This window comes from Electrophorus electricus, unplaced genomic scaffold, assembly GCF_041902795.1.
Source record: "Electrophorus electricus isolate QZ-2024a unplaced genomic scaffold, ASM4190279v1 Scaffold33, whole genome shotgun sequence".
Taxonomy (NCBI): domain Eukaryota; kingdom Metazoa; phylum Chordata; class Actinopteri; order Gymnotiformes; family Gymnotidae; genus Electrophorus; species Electrophorus electricus.
The window spans coordinates 1,316,348-1,334,229 of record NW_027658616.1 but is presented as its reverse complement, the minus strand read 5'-3'; positions in this window follow the sequence as shown (position 1 = coordinate 1,334,229).

The following is a 17,882-nucleotide window of genomic DNA, read 5'->3' as shown; positions in this document are numbered from 1 at the left end:
GTTACCATAGAAATGAAACAGGGTCCCTGATCTGAATCTATTACCCGAGGCGCACCGTACCTCGGTATTATCTCCTTGGCTAGGATTTTAACCACAGCGCGGGCATCTTCCTTAGAACAAGGAAACGCCTCAGTCCACTTGGAAAACCTGTCTAGAATCACTAGCAAATACTTCAACTGACCACAAGGTGGCAGGTGCGTTTTGTCTAGCTGTAGATACTGAGAGGGATCTGCTCTAGTAGAAAGTGCCATTATTGTTGGTGATTTCAATATTCACTTTGATAGTGCCCAACACCCTCTGAACTTGGCCTTTAGTTCTATATTAGAATCAATTGGTTTCAATGTACAAAGAGAACCCACACACTCTGGTGGACATACTTACCCTGCTCTCATATTGACTGACTAAATTAGTACTTATTGTAGGGTATTGTTTATTACAATGATGTTGATTAACAAACTCTATCACTTATTGTTTATTGCACTTATCATTGTTTAAGATAGACCTTATGTGTTTTGTACTTCTAGGTATCAGCATTGATCCCAGTATTCTACAGTATTCTAGTTCACTGGTATGTTGGACTCTAACCTACTGTACTGTACTAGGATATATTCTATGAGTAAATGACAAAGCACTTTTGTAAGTCGCTCTGGATAACAGCGTACTGCTAAATGCTGTAAATGTAAATGTAAACATACGCTTGACTTAGTACTGCCATACGGTGTAGACATGGAGAAGGTAGTTATACTACCCCAGTCAGGTGCCATCTCAGGCCATTCCCTAATTTCATTTAAACTATGCATGAGCCACACTATAGTAACCTCGCCTCGCTATCATACCAGACACACGATCACATCGTCCACTGCACCTGGATTTATTGGGAATCTCCCAGACTAATAATTTGCGCCTAGGATTCCCTCAAACCCAACGGAACTTGATCAAATTACTGAATGCTTAGAATCAGTATTCTGCTGTGCACCTAATGATGTTGCTCCATTTAAGAATAAAAAAATTAGCTACAAAAATGTAGTACCTTGGTATAATGATCTCATTCGCAATTTAAAACAAAACACTCAAAGAATAGAACATAAATGGCACCGCACTAAGCCCGTAGTCTTCCAGCTTGCATGGAAGGAGAGCCTACTCACCTATAGAAAAACACTTATTACTGCTCGAACATCTTATCTCTTGAGCCCAATAGAAAATAACAAAAATAATCCTAGATTTCTTTTTAGTATCTGTACAGTCAGGTATTTTATTAACTACTTCCCATCTTGGGGGTCCATGGGTTTTGAGAGTTATGATAAACTGGGATGTTATGATGCTGTCACTTCACCTCTCTTTTGTCACTCGAGTGTGTTGACTGAGAGCGGCGGAGTGCTGATGTTCCAGGGTGCCCTCGTGCCTGTGTTTCCTTCTGGCTCTTTCCTTTTAGCTGTGCTGCCATAGCTAGTTCTGCCGGAGCCCATCTTTGCACATTATAGTTCCCTAATTTACACACCCTTGTACCTGGACATGCCTAATAATCTAGTCTCTCTTTCTGCCGAGGTACACCTACTCCTGATGTCATGATGTTACTGAGCCTCAACCCGTCTCAGCTGCCATGGCTCTTCCCACCACCCCCTGATGTGCCCTGCTGTAGGCCACCACAGCTCCACCCTAGCCAACTGCTTCTCCCTTGCCCTTAATGGATGCTCTCTTGTGGGATGGGCTTTGGACACATGCAAACCATCGCGTCAAGACTAGGGCCTCTAGCAAATTGGACTGGACATTAACTGCTTATTTTTTCATTTTTTTATTTATTTCTCTCTTAAAATTGATATTATTGTGGTGAGCGTTGCCAGGCAAAGGAGGATGGGCTTCCCCTTTGGGTCTTGGTTGCTCTCAAGGTTTCTTCCTCATGCTCTAGGGAGTTCTTCCTCGCCATTGTCGCCCTTGGCTTGCTCACTGGGGGCTTGGACTTGGACATTTGTAAAACTGCTTTGTGACAACATCTGCAGTAAAAAGCGATATATAAATACATAAGGATAGTGATATTAAATGCAACCGCAGAAAAATGAACCAATAACATCATTCTTGCACAAAGAATTGTCCATCCCACTACCAATGTTACAATGTATTCACCAAATCTACTTTTACATATTGTTATTTGCATTCGGCACTATTATATACAAACCATACATTAATCAATATGTTCCAACACATTCCAAGAGAAGGCTTCTCTTGACCTTATCCTAAAGAAGATTGTTTTTCTATATGGTCTTGAGCCTGGTGGAGAGGTCATATATCTTACCCTGAGGTCCACCAAAGCCTACCTAGGATCCTTTGCTTAAGCCTGCAGATGCCTCTGCCCTGTACGCAAATCAATCTGAAAGGACACAGAATCTTTATACTCCCTTATGTTTTATGTTATTAATATGTCTAATGCATTGTTCGGTCTCTTTTGCCTGTAAACACTCCTTATTACCTCAAGGGCATGCCACTGTGTGAGTCCTCAGCCCGCCCGAACCAACACCACTGCTACGACCACCTCCGTCGTCGGGCCACGGCCGTCGATCTTCTTTTCTGATTCATCAAGAAGCCTTTTGTAGGGCTGAAAGAAGATCGATATGTATTACATGTTTTAAAATTCAAATTCTTATATGTTGTGTCTTGTTTTGTACATTGTTGTATGTCAGTAGATAATGTTGTTTTTAGTTTATAGATTTGTAAAAAAATTAAAATAAAAATCTCAATACTATCTTAATAGGTTTCCAACAGTCCCATGGTAGGCAGTAGTTCACCTGGGTGCTGGGAATATTGACATGCCTATCGATATCTTGTTGCCATTTTTTTTTTGCCTTGGCTCCTGCCACAGTTCCAGCAGTCTGTGATGTCATCCTACGATAGGTCAGGAAGCGGCTCCGTTCTTCACCACCGGCCCGCAGCCTACTCGCTCGGCCGGAGGAAAGTCAACTGGTACCCTTACCTGTGAGAGGAAGAGGAACAGCGACAGACAGGAGGGATTCCTGCATTGAACATCAGATGGATTATTGAAGTTGATTATTGTAGTTTCTGGGCAGAGAAACTCTATTAAATGTATCTGAAATACAATGTGTGAGTGTTGGGTTTAACAAGATGGCTGTCGTATTTTGAATTCAATGGGAGGTGTAACTGTATTTAAAAATGGTTCTTTGGCACTTACTGGCAGTATGTGTTCAGAACACATCTCACATCCAACATCAAGCTCTTATTTAACTCCTATAGATTTTTAACTTCTGACTTTGAATCTTTGTTTCATTTAAAGGGATACTGTGGGCTAAATGGAGCTAAATCTACAACTACAGTAGTGAACTGTATTACTACAGAGAAATCGTTTTGGGATTCTGTGTGTTTAAAATAGGAAAAAAAATATATGAAACTTTAAAAGGGCTGGCAATTAATGATTCATGTTTCAACAGAAATATAAAACACATTTTAGGACTTGCAGATGCTTTATTTTCGTTAAAACTATTTGTAGATTATGTTGTGAACTATGCCCTAATTTGTTGTTTGTTGTTTGGGACCAGTCTGTGATGATCTGTAACCAACACAGCAGCATAACCAAATTTGAACTTCTGCTGTATTGCAAAACAATATCAAATGTAAAAATATGATAATTATGGCCACATTACATCTCTATCACTTATTGTTTATTGCACTTATCATTGTTTAAGACAGACCTTATGTGTTTTGTACTTCTAGGTATCAGCATTGATCCCTGTATTCTACAGTATTCTAGTTCACTGGTATGTTGGACTCTAACCTACTGTACTGTACTAGGATATATTCTATGAGTAAAGGACAAAGCACTTTTGTAAGACGCTCTGGATAAGAGCATCTGCTAAATGCTGTAAATGTAAATGTAAATGTAATCAAAAACCAGCCATTTTTGCACATTTTCAGCAAATTGATGTTTCAGGCTTTATTGATGATTTGAGCGTTGCCTTGTAAAGAACGATAACATCCTCGTGAAACGTGACGAGATGGGGGAAACATCTTCACTACCTATCATAAGACAAAAAAGTTATTGATTTTTAAAAAATGGATATAACTGTGATATTCTGTCTAACAACTAAATTGTCATATGTGTTTCTAGCAATATGTTCTTACCTGTAGTTGCAGCAGCAGCTACAGTGTTAGGGTGCTCCTTGCTTTTCTTTTTGAGTTTCTAACAAAAACAAAACAATGATTTAGTAGAAAAATATCAGAGCATAAGTAAATTTATAACTAAAAGTACAGATACAAACCAGTAATAATGCAACAGAATATAATTTAGAACAAATTATGTCATTTATGCAAAGTGATATATACACATTCAGTGTGAAATGAAATTCAAATATGCACTACTTTAAAAATTAATAATGTAACAAAATCTAAATAAGAAATAAGTCAAATGTTTTACCTTTAAGTCCTTTGAGACCTTACTGAAGGGGAATAGGAAATGCAATCTCCCCTTCTGGGCTTTCATGGTTTTGCTCTGATTGTCCAGAACAGGCTCAGTACATGGTGACCTAGCAGACATCTCAGACTGTAGTGATGGAGAGCTATGTATATCGATGCTGAACAGGGAAGACCAGTCATTGTGTACACTGGGGGACTCTTGAGCCTTCTTCACAGAGGGTGGGACAACCAACTCCATAACTTGGCTTGCCATGACGTCGGAGGAGGTGTTCATACTATCTGTGCATAGCTCTGATGATGCCTGTGATGATTTCAAGTCATCCTGCTCTAGGTAGATTGGCATGACCATACCACAGAGCTCACAAGATGAGACCCCTTCAAGGTCAGGATTTATTAAATGACGGGACAAAAAATGTGTCCTTCCTTTTATGTGGGGATTGATGTCTTGCGACAGTTCAGCAAATTCCTCCATCTCATCATCAAAGCGCTGAAGCATATCCGAAACCGGAGAGCCAGCTATAGGAATGGTACTTATAGGTCTAGATGTACCATCGTCATGGACATCTGAGGATAACGATGTCAAACTCTCAGTATCTCCTATCAGAAGCTCACTCATTGCTTCTGAATTTGTATCTTCCATAGTCGAGTGGAATTTCATCACAATTTGGTCTCTCTCATGGTCATCCAGGCAACTGCGATGTGTATCAATAACTGCAGTCCTAACATCTCTGCTTAGAGAGTCTATATGAGCTGTCCCCTCCTTCACGTGGACTGAAGCTGAATGATTTATCTCACAAGATCTGGTACGGAAAGCATTCAGCAAATCTGCAGTTTCCTTCTTGGAATTTGAAAGCAACACTGATCTTAGATCAACATCTAACATTTCTTCCAGAGATGAAAGAAGACCCATCACAGTTACTTCACTGACAATGTCGGCAATGAATGAACCCATATGAGAGATCATGACCTTTGTCTCCTGTGAAAGAAAGAAGAGATAACATAGAAAGGCGAACATTGAAAATTGCTCCAAAATGGTTTTGGTTGTTTGGTTTAGAATTAATATGAATCCCATTTAAAATATGTTGATGTGTAAGCAATGTAGTATGACTTACTGGACTAGGGATTGCTTTCCGGATAGATGTCCACTGCCTAAAAGAATGTGAATAAAAGCATTCTTTAGAACTATAATTAATATTTATTCTAAAAATATCATACATTCAAAAGTATACCAAAAATTAAAATGATAAATTGAAAAAGCAGAAGAAGAAGAAGAAGAAGAAGAAGAAGAAGAAGAAGAAAAAGAAGAAGAAAAGTTTTAAAAATGGCATACTCATGAGTCAGATCCATCACAAAATGGGTCAAGATTGGTGCAATATCGAGCTTCTCCAAGTCTGGGATGATTTTTTTGGCTCTATCAAGGAGCATTTTGCTGTCATTCCTCACAGGTTTATTCTCGTCTTGTCTTATGCTTTTTGACTTGCTCTTGTTTTGAGAACCATAGAAGAGGTTGAATAAAAAGAAATTAAATATCAGGATAACATAACAACTGTGCTGACATCTCACTTATTAGCAACAATTCGATTTTCTGATGAATAACAAATTTGGCCATTTTAAACTCACCTTTTTAAATACTGAAGAAGCCCATGCCACTTTTGGAGGTGAAGGAATTTTACTATGGAAACAACAAAAATATATAAGGAAATGTTGTTCGTTTGTCATTCTTCAAACATCAACAGCCTGAACTAAAATCCATGATCAAATTATTTTGAGAGAGCTTGTGTCTAAGTTTATAGATTGTTATTCTTATTCTCTATTTAATGGATGAATCACTCATAGAGCTCAGGTCCATATTGTATTTTGTTAATTGCACAATACAATCAAAATTATTTTATTCTACTTTAGCACATTATAAGGAAAATAAGACTAATTCCTTTAACATTACTTCCTAATCTTTTAAAATAACAAGGCTGATGAAACATGTTTCATCTGTTTCATGTTTCATCGTTCCGATACTTTGGAATAGTCCAGAAAGTATTTAGAGTGCAAGCTCTATTGGTGTTTAATACAGATTAAAGAGTGGCTTGTTTAGCTTGGTCTAATTGTTCAGCTTGTTTAGCCAGTTTAATTTAAATTCTGTTTCAATTAATTTCATTTTCTACATTTATATTTTGTGACTATTAACTGTTTTATTTGATCAATGTTTTATTACTGAATACTGTTCGTTCATTGCAGTGTAAAGCACCTTGAGATTTTGGGTTCTATAAGGAATATGCTGTATAAATAAGAATCATTTAAAATTAATATTGTTATTCTAAGATTTTTTAACATTGTAGTGCAAAGGCCTTACATCTTCCTGCCAAAAAGACGCTTCTGTTTCTCCATTTGTCCTGGTCCAAGTTTTCTTAGGACTCTCCTGGAATACTTTGTTCTGAAAAGGCGATATGAAGTCAAAAGCATAAATCATTTTTACAGTTTGGTGGACAGACAGCAATCTAACATGTAAGCAGGCAGGCTTGAGGATCAGAAGGCAGACAGTTATACATGTGAATGGCAGTCAGTTCAGAAAGACTGTCAGTATGCAGACCAACACTCATGGAGGACAGAAAACAGGCAAGAAAGCAATCAGAATGGCAGCACACCTTTACAGGCAAATTTCAACAGGCAAGCAGCTGGGTATGCATATCCCTAAACCATTAGTTCCAAAGGCTAAATCTTACTGCATTGAATACAAAAAGTTTATGAATGGTTTAAACTGATTTTATTAGTGGTTAATAATTAGGTCACAAACAACTTAAACATCATTAAGTAAACAGTCATGGGGGCAGCAGGAATGTGTTGACCTGTAGAATGCGTTGGTGGGTATATGGAAGTAACTTATTAGCTAACAAATATCTGACCCCACGTAATGGTGACTGTTGGAGAAGGCAAACTAAGATAAGTAACCAGTCAGGTTAGCAGTACATATGAAGGTGAGCTAACTAGCCCATATGGCAAGCAACAGGTCAGCTGCTCTTTTTACGCATTTAAACTGTTCATTTATAGCCATTAACAAGGTACTTTTAAACTCTAGACTTTGGAACTCTCAAATGGAACTCTCCATTTATGTTTGCTCATAACATAAAACCCGTTTTCGCTTCACTGATTCAAGCAATAAGTCCTTTTTTTTTTGATAATTCTATTGCATATATTTTTTTTTCCGTTTCAGACAACGGGACGAGTATGACAGCGACTGAAACGCACCCATTAACACTAACTTACGTGTTAACCAACAGTCACTTCCAAATATTCAACCTGTGGCTCGGCACCGCTAAAATGATTTTATAACCATGAGGGCATCTGACAGAATCAACACATAACCGACAACTGCTGTGAAAGTTAGAAAGCACCGAATACATACATTGTTTTTGCTCACACAGCGCACAAAGTGTTAATGGTCAAAATTATCAAATTAAATTGTTTATATTTAGCACATTCTCTCTAGTGAGTGAACAGAGGTAGACGCAGAGAGAGGGGCGCTACTGTGGATCGACTCTTCTCTGCTAAGTAGAGCTGTTCGTCTCAAACTGCCCGCACTTAGGAACGTTATACGCACCTGCAGCGTGGACGTACCACATCGAAATACGTCACCAATTGTGGGCAGACGAGAAAGGGCGGGTATGGTGATGAAATTTGGTTTAATCACTTATATTACTTGTCTTGTACCTTTAAAACAGCAAAATCTAAATAGTATAAAAAGCAGTCGCTTATGCTTGACATAAAGCCTTGTGTGAGAAAACAGGTGGAACGTCAATGCATTCCATAACTATATAAAACTACAGCAGACAGACCGTTCATCATAAAATTAGAAAAGCTCTAGCTATAGTAGCTAAGCGGACATTTAGACAGACAGACAGATACATACACATACAATTAGATGGAAAATAGCCTTCTGTAATTACAAAATTGACTTATTCAACCGTACCTTGTTCTGGAAAGTTGACCTACGATTAGGTTTAATTCACTCTATTGTCTTCCAACTTTATAACTGCTGAAATCTGTCAAGTGAAATGACATATAAATGCTTGCGCTCACCTTTATATACTTGTAGTGACGTCAAAGCTGTTGTGATGTCATATGCATTGTGACATTTCTAGAATGCTGCACTGACATTTTGGTTATTGGGAAAATAAGTCAATAGTTCAAAAAATATTTGAAATCCCTATTTTTAGCAGCAGCCGAGTAAGTAGCTGATAGATGGGTACTGGTAGATGGGTACATCTTTCTTCAAAAGAACCCTTATATGACTTTCAACTTTTTTTTCGTATAGAGACCCTTTTGTGTGTAACAAAAAATAATGTGATTTGTCAAACATCCAGTTTCAAACAATATTTGCCCCAAAAGAGGCCAAACCAAAGACATAAAGAATAATCATTATAAATTAATTATCTGCAAAGTTTACAAAGATTTGTACTGCAAAGAATGACATTTACTGTTTGTGAACAAGTCAGTAACAATATTATCCAGTAAAGTGGTGGTATATTTCAGAGAAAAGTTACATATTAAACTTATTTTCCTCAAAATCTTCATTTTGATTAACATTTGAGGTATGAAACCTAATATTTAAGCAGTTCCTGAAACATTGGTTGTACATGCACTTGCATAAAGTGATCAATCGGTCTGGCTACAAACCGGCACATTCTAGAGAAACGGCCCTCATAGCATGTGACGCAAAAACTTGCTGCTAAAGCTGCCAAACTGTCATGTGTTTTGATTCTTCTAGTCCTTTCAGCAGCCTTTGACATTCTTCTCTAATCTAACACGGTCTTGCAGATTTCTCCTTTGTAACATACGAAGGATTCGGCCCGTTCTCTCACAGGAAGCTACCCAGGTGCTTGTGCAGTCTCTTGTAATCTCAAGGCTAGACTAATGCAACTCGCTACTTGCTGGTCTTCCTCCGAGACGTCAGACCTCTACAATTTGTCCAAAACACATCAGCAAGACTGGTCTCGACTGGTCTCCCTTTATTGGCTTCCAATAGCTGCACACATCAGATTAAAACCTGAATGTTTGCCTACAAAGCCAAAAATGTCCCTCAATATTTGATGTCAATGGTAAAAGCCCGATCTGTACCTTGAGTACGTCAAACCTCAAGTATGGCTTGGCTTGAAACACCATGCTTGAAGTCTCATGGAAGACAAGTATCGAGCGTATTCTCTATCTTGGATCCTAGATGGTGGAACAAATGTCTGCTTACTGTCTGGACAGCAGAGTCCCTTATGGTCTTCAAACGCAGACTGAAGACCCATCTATTTGTGGAATATTTAAATGAGCACTGATCCTACACCTATGTTGAGTAACTGAACCTTTGGTACTTATTATAGAGTATTGTTTTCCGATCTTATCGATATCTGTTATAGAGTATTTTGCACTTCTAGGCATCAGCACTGATCCCTGTATTTCAACAGTATTCTAGTTCAATGGTATCTTGGACTCTAACTTACTGCACTGGCTAGGATGTATTCATTCCTTGAGTAAATGATAAAGCACTTTTGTAAGTCACTCTGGATAAAAACATCTGCTAAATATCGTGAATGGAAATGTAAATAAGCCTAGAAAAGAATGGAATTAATAACAACATCACATACAGAAAAATAAACTTGGTAAAAAAAAAGCAAGAAAACAGACAAAATCTTTCATAGGTACTGAAAACAAAAAGAAATTTTACACATCAATATGAAATTAACAATAAGTCTCTTAACATAAGTTACTTATACTGAAACTTGCTGATGTGGTTGGAAATATTTCCAAGAGGAACCTGTGGATACCCAATGTCCTCCTCATGATACATACCATAACCATAATTGAAGCATTCCGAGGGATTCGCCTTTGGAATCAGACTCTGTTTGGACTGCTGACACCTCTAAAGCGATCACACAAGTTAAAGACGGGATGCAGGGCTTTTGGGCAGCTGGACATCAACTTTTTCTCACAATTTTTCTTCATCTGAAGTTGAACTGAGTGAATTGAGTGAAGTAACCTCATGTACCACAGAAACTATTCAGCCTCCTCTCAACGGCTGCCAACGCTTTTCTCATCTTCATAGTTTCTACATCCTCCAGAGCATCTTTGAAATGGAATTTCATTGCTCCTGCAAACCTGGTGTACATGTAAATGGAGTACTGTATCTGCTTTTACCTCCTGTAATTATACTGTTTATAAACAGAGAAAGAAATGATGCTCATGAAAGAGAAAATGTAGACGTATGGCTTGATCCTCATGGCTGGTGGATTGTTTCTATGGTACCAGCACGGCAACCAGCACTCCAACCAGGACAGCAACAACAACGGCAACCAGCACGGCAACAGGAACAGCAAGAAGAATAGCAACCAGCATGGCAACCAGCACGGCAACCAGGACAGCAACAAGAACATTAGCATTATATGACTAATAGAATATCCTAAATTTCAGCAAAAGCTCAGTAAATATGTTTTGCTGAAAAACCCAATTAAAACTCAAAGGTTAATGCAGAAATGATTATATAATTTGGGAGCACTGGACTTACTGTGTGAAAGGAGGGACTTGCTCCCAAAGTCCTAAAGAGGAACATTGCTGGGATCATGCAGGCAGTCTGTGCTTTCGCAAGGCAATCAGCATGTGGAGTCTGGTGTTTTCTGCTGAGGTTAGATGTGATATGAGCTGCTCCTTGAGCACTGATCCACACTGCAGACGTCATGGACAAATACAGAGCGCTCTGGACGGGCCTGCTAAAGCTATGCGCACCATCGTCACTAGAGTGCACTTTACACACTTTCATCATTGCTAGAGTGAGCCTTACACACTTTCATTGCCGCAAGAGTGCGCTTTACTCACACACTTTCAGACTCTTATATGGATTTGGTCCAACCACATTCTTCCCTCCGGTTGGATTTCTGTGCCATATATTTGAACATCCTGCTCTTCCAGGCATGTCTACACACACCAGCAGACATGTCCGTTCAGAACCAGAGGCTTCACATGGGTCTAAATGAACAGTTTAATCATGAGTGCTTAAGGAGGTGCTGTGAAGCTCAGAGATATAAACCACTTGGTCTCCCTGTTGCTGGCTGTAGATGTTTTGCAGATCTGCAGCAGGCCCGCCTCACCAGTCGGAGCACAAAGCAGAAGGTTCAGCTCCTGGGAGCCCTGCTTGAGTGTGTTTCAGCCCGCTGCCCTGCATTTGAAGAAGACTATGATCAGGTTCAGTTAAACGGCCCCCTCAGCCATTCAGAACACCTCAGAACCCCACGCAGTACCCTGCAGGAACTGAACACAGGCACCTTTGTTTTTTCACTGCTGTTGAAGTCCAGGAGCAACGCCCCCTCTGATGTTCTCCTGTGCTGTCCTCCAAAGGATGCCCATGAGTTCCTGAGTTACTGCAGCTGAAAGAGGAGGAAGAGAGGCTTGGGGCCTCTTTCTTCTCTTACATCTGCCCTGTGGAAAACTTTTGAGTTTCATATCAAGTCTGTGCTCATATGCACCAGGTAATTATGTATCACTGTTCCATATCTCATTTGTGTTAATGGACTGGTCTTAACCAGTCTTAACGTGTTTGTTTAAAGTGTACATTTTCTCACCGAGAGCAGGCGCTTTCTCCGGACATCTGTTTAAAGTGTTCATGAAAGTTTCATAACATACATAACTTAAATGTGAACATTTAAAATGCTCACCAGTTCAGCTTCTATTCATCACATAACTTTCAAATCCCAGAGTGTGTGAGTTTGGGAAAACATAACTGACATGGACTGAGCATTCTACGTGCTCTGCTGGCTTTGCATTAGTGTACATGTTTACTGTTTTGATGCTCCACATTAGATAAGCTGTTATCTACTAGTAAAACATACACAAGCATATTAGCATGTGATAACTCACACACTGTATAAGGGATGCAGCAAGTTATTTCTGTGCAAATGTTTTAATATTTCTGTTCTCCATTTTGTGAAAGCTGTGGACAGCAGAGCTGCAGAGTGGATGTCTACAACTACCTCTCTGTTAATCTGAGCCCTACTATGACCGACAGTCTACACACTTACTTTAAGGTCTGTCACGTCACACACCCTCTTTGGATAACGCTTCATTACTGTGTTGTAAAGGAGAGAATACAGTTATGACATGCTGCCATTTTGATTTTATCACTCTCAATGAAAGGGTCTCTTTCTTTTTTCAGCCAACACTACTGGAGCGTTTTTGTGAGTGTGAAGTAGGCTGCAAGGCAACTGAAGAGGTGAAGTTTTTCACACTGCCACGGTGAGTCTCGGCTGACGTAGATGACCTTAAAGAATGAGTTTTAAACCAGTCCAACACACACACCCTCCTCCACTCACACACACTTCCAGTCCTTAAGTCACTTTTCCTCTTGGAACAGTATTCTCATCCTCCACATTAAGCGGTTTGACATGCTGGGCCAAAAGCTCTCAGACGTGATGGACGTCCCGTCCGAGCTGGATCTCTCTGCCCTTCCTGGGGTGGCTTCTCTCAGGCAGCAGTCGAGGTGAGCTCGTACCATCAACCCGTGCCCACATACTTCTCTGTCCACCCATTCCCCTTTAGCTACAAAATGCTGACTGAATGAAAAGAAAAGCAAAACGATAAACTGGGGGAAAACTCCAGTCCCCAGCCAGGTAGAGTTGTGCCATTTTCTTTCAGTGGAGTGATAATACAGCTGTGTATAAGTATCTGCCATAATGACTAAGTTCTTTTAACCCATCAGTAGTAAATGAGAGAGGAGAAGGACAGGGAGCTAGAGGACAGCACGTAAGCCCACCGGTGAGGAGAGAGAGAGACCAAAAAGAAGAGAGATACAGGCTGAGAGAGACACAGAGACAGAATGAGAGACAATGAAAGAGGCCTGTTAATACAGAGATGGGGTTTCAACGATCCATGATGCATTTTCAGTTAATCGTATGAAAAAAACAGATGTAGTTGTTGGTTGCAGGAATGTGCACCCACCGGCACCCACAGACTCCTGGCTGTGGTTTCTCATTTAGGTGACAGCCTTGACCATGGAGAGTAATCTGATATTATTCATACATGTGCAGTAGAAACCATTAAGTGACTAAGGAAAACCAGAAAGCTGGTTATGATTTTCGAGTCCTTTGAAATTATTTTTACTAGCATAATGTAGTCCACCCAGCCAATAATACATGTTATCCTTTACACATATGTATATGTATATATATATATATATATATATATGTCATGTTATTTCACATATGTTTGAAAACCCGATGAATGTAAAAACGGGCATATATTATATATATATTCACATATGTAATAGATGTATGTGTTTTGAAACTAAGTAACGATGAAAAGGTTGATGTATATAAAACCTTTGATTGCATGCTTTCATTTTTAATTGAATGTAACATAAACATAACCTCTTTTGCTGAAAAGATGCTAATAAAACCATAATCCAATCTAGCACTCTTTTCATTGTGTTTCAATCATTTCGCCATGACTGAACGTCTGCTGAAAAATATTTACTACACTCCTTCAAACCCAGGATCCTATGGAGGGGTCAAGAGTCTGCAAAGGTCCGTGGTGGATGAAATCGGTAAACGGGTTGATGATAAGGAAATCAAAAACTGGTTAGCAGCTCAGGATGCATACATGCTACATAAACCAATCTCTGTGAAATTTAAAAGAAACAGAGTCATTGTAAAAAAACACAGATGAACAATGGCAGGCCGATTTGGTGGACAAGACCAACATAATGGGACCATGAAATTTATGCTAACGTGTATAGATATACTTTCCAAGTATGCTTGGGTATGCATGATGAAAAACAAGACAGGTGCTGAGGTTACCAAAGCCTTTGTTTCAATTCTAAAAGAAGGCAGAGTTCCTAAAAAACTTCAGACTGATGAAGGGAAAGAATTTTTTAATAAAAGTTTCAAAACATTAATGAAAAAAACAACGTCAATCAATTTGCTACTGGGACGGGACAAAAAGCATCAGTGTGTGAACGGTTCAACAGGATGTTGAAAACCAGAATGTGGAGATACTTCACAGCCATCAATACGAGAAAATACATCGATGTGGTACAAGACTTGGTTCATGCTTATAACAACAGCTTTCACAGAAGCATTCAAATGAAACCCGTTGAAGTGAACGAAGGAAATTCCTTCACAGTGTTTAAAACCTTGTATGGGTTGTTTCAACCGAAAAAGGTGGAAAAACTAAGATTGAAGTTTAGAGTCGGTGATACCATCAGAATGTCACGATTAAAAAGACATTTTGAGAAAGGGTACGAGCAGGATGAATCACTTTATGGATGAATATTTTACCGTTTCTGAATGTCTAAGGAGAGACCCTCCTGTATACAAATTACGGGATTTTGATGGGGAAAATATAGATGAGATCTTTTATGAAGAGGAGCTGCAAAAGACTTTAGTGGCCTTTAAAACTGAAAAAAATTGTAACTCGGGTTTATTTTGTTCATCAGCTCATCATACAGAGGTTGCCAACATGTATAACACCATACAATGTTATCAGGAACAAGGAACTCGTGATTGTGTGAACCTACGGAGATACATAAAATAGAATTATAAACCGTGAGCATAAAAAGATCATCATGATGGTATCTTCTTTACCAGAACAAATAGATGTCACATCATTTAATGATTCATTTAAGTAAATAGAATTACCTACTTCGAAGTTCAAGTTTTTCTGTATAGCTAGCCATGAGAATAAGAATAGCCATCGAGTTTCAGTCAATCAAAATGTTTCACGTACTCTAAAACACAATGGTCATATTTGATATTGATCAAAAATAATCAGAATAAAGATAATATCCTTTCCTAGCTCGCAAAAAGAATAGATACGTACATAATGTACATAATATGTAATTATCGTTTGTTAAGATGTATGTTTTATCTAGACCTAAAAATTAATTATGACGCTAAGCTCTACCGAGTTAAATCATATAACGCATGATAAAGTATTTCAACCATTAGCTAAATAAATAAATAGCTAGATACACGTCAGCCTTTTTAGTAACTTATACTAATATAAAGTATAGCATGAATTAGTTAAGCATTACTGAATTGCTTACCTGTTCAAAACGGATGAGCCATGTCCATGTTCGTTCAGAGGTCCTGACAAAAGTTTTTAGATGTATCGCTTACAATTACGACTGTGAACTAAAGGAGTGAAGTACCGTAAAACACGGCTTTAAGAAAGAAGTGTAGGTGGGAAAAAAGGAAATGGTTTTCAGATAAAAGCTGTAAATTACAATCCACCCCTCCCCAACACCACTCTCAGATGTGGAATGCACTGAAAAGTGTTAAGGGCCCAAAGTGTGATAACGGACAAGAACCTAGTGTGATAAAACTTGTAAAGTAACCACATCCTGCTTTTTCCGTGAACGACGAGATGCCCGTGTACCTGCAGTGCCAGGGGATTTACTGTCTCTGGTTCGGTGGCGCTGAGATGTAGCGAACTCGGACTGTGCAGAAACAACTGGAGTTTTGTCCAAGCCTACCGTATCAGGAATGGGTTTGCTATTCCTCGACTAGTTTTGGCCAAGGGCGAGCGAGGGACTGCGGGTTGCATGACTGCACATTCCTTGACCAATGCACTGTTAATGATCCATTTTATTTCTGTTTGTTCATTCATACCACATCAAAGCCAGTTCACGTAATTTTCAAAGCCAGTGTGCGTGCCCTAAAAGTATGCAAACTGTTCAAAACATATGCCTTAAATTAGAAAATGATATGTTACTGATCACTGAAATAACCAACTTTCTGGAGAAGCAGATCCAGTCTGGTTAGCAGTGGCTCGCACTGCTGTCTGTGCAAACAGTTATACTGTGTATGACTATGTATGTGACGAATAAACCAAACTTGAACTTGAACAGTGTGCACTTAAAAAAGGGATCCTCACGATTCTTTTCCAGCTGTTTGTCTTGGTTTTATTTGATAATGTTTCTCTCATCAATTATGCAAAATATATGTATTGAATTCTGTTAAAATTATTATAATAAATGCATTTATCTATTATATTTACACATATGTTCTGTGTCTGAACAGGCAGGGTATGGATACATATAATTTGACATTTCCCAGATCTATAAACAAATCTCACATACAAGACTGCACCTTTTGCAAAATTGTATACTTGTTTTTGTATCTGGAGTAAGCAGAATTAATGCCGTAGGTCACAGAAGACCTGTCTTTTTTGTGTGTTTGCTTTAACAGAGACCTCTTGTGGTGACTTGTCACAACTACAGCAAGAGGCAGTCGCAGACGAGCTCTTGGACGCCAAAGATCACAATAGTTTGGACTTTCATGTTCTATTTGTGCTTTATTATGCGTACAGTAGTTGTGGCATGTTTTATTTTTCCTTTCATAGCATCTCATAACATAGTAAAGTGAACAGTGGGAAAGTGGAACAAAAGAAAGGCATTAACATTGGGTCCCATGACAGTGTTGCAGTAAAGAAAGGAAAATAGGACATAGCTCACATTTCTTTTCAAGTAGCTCTCTATCTATCTATCTATCTATCTATCTATCTATCTATCTATCTATCTATCTATCTATCTATCTATCTATCTATCTATCTATCTATCTATCTATCTATCTATCTATCTATCTATCTATCTATCTATCTATCTATCTATCTATCATTCTCCCTCTCTCTTGCTGTCCCAGACAAATTGGGACACACGTCTGTGCTACTGGTTTAGGGTTAGGATTAGGGTTTGGTTAGGGTAGTTTTTTTTGTTTTTTTTTTTAACAATACCCATATTTTTATACATTATATATTTTATATATTTTAATGTTGATTGTTTTGGTTCTGTATAAATTAAAAAAGTTTTTATGCTGCATTTGGCCTCAATTAATGTATTTTAAACATATTAGATGTGAGTCCTTGACCAGCATGTCAATAAAGCTACATCCAGTTGCTCTTATTACAGTGTGTTCAGTTCTTCTTGAAAGGGTAACATCGCAATTCTAAATTGTATTACAGTAAACCAAAGATTAAAGATTATTTGGTTGTACTATTCTATTGATCCTATAGTCAGTGGCTATCAACAAGAAATGATCAAGCACAGTTTTATTGGGTGTGTGTCTGGAAAGAGAACTACAGTTCCCGGTGAGATTTTTGGTTCAAGATTAATCATCATGCAAATGATTGTGATTAACGCTTTGTCTGTTTAATTAAACTATCATACTATAAACCTAATATTTTAACAGGGCTGGCAACTTTCTAGATCCGATTATTACACGTGTGTGAAGTACAGGTGCTGTAGCTTTACAAAATAGAAAATGTCCACAGTAGCCTAATTATAATATATACATCCAAAATAAACACCAGAAGCCTGGACGAATACTAATGTACATAAGTGCATTAAATCTAGGTAGGACTGCTCGATAGGTAGGATAACAAAACACTTGTCCCGCCATATAAAAGAAATGAGAGCGTGATAAGGACTCCAAGTCGCCACC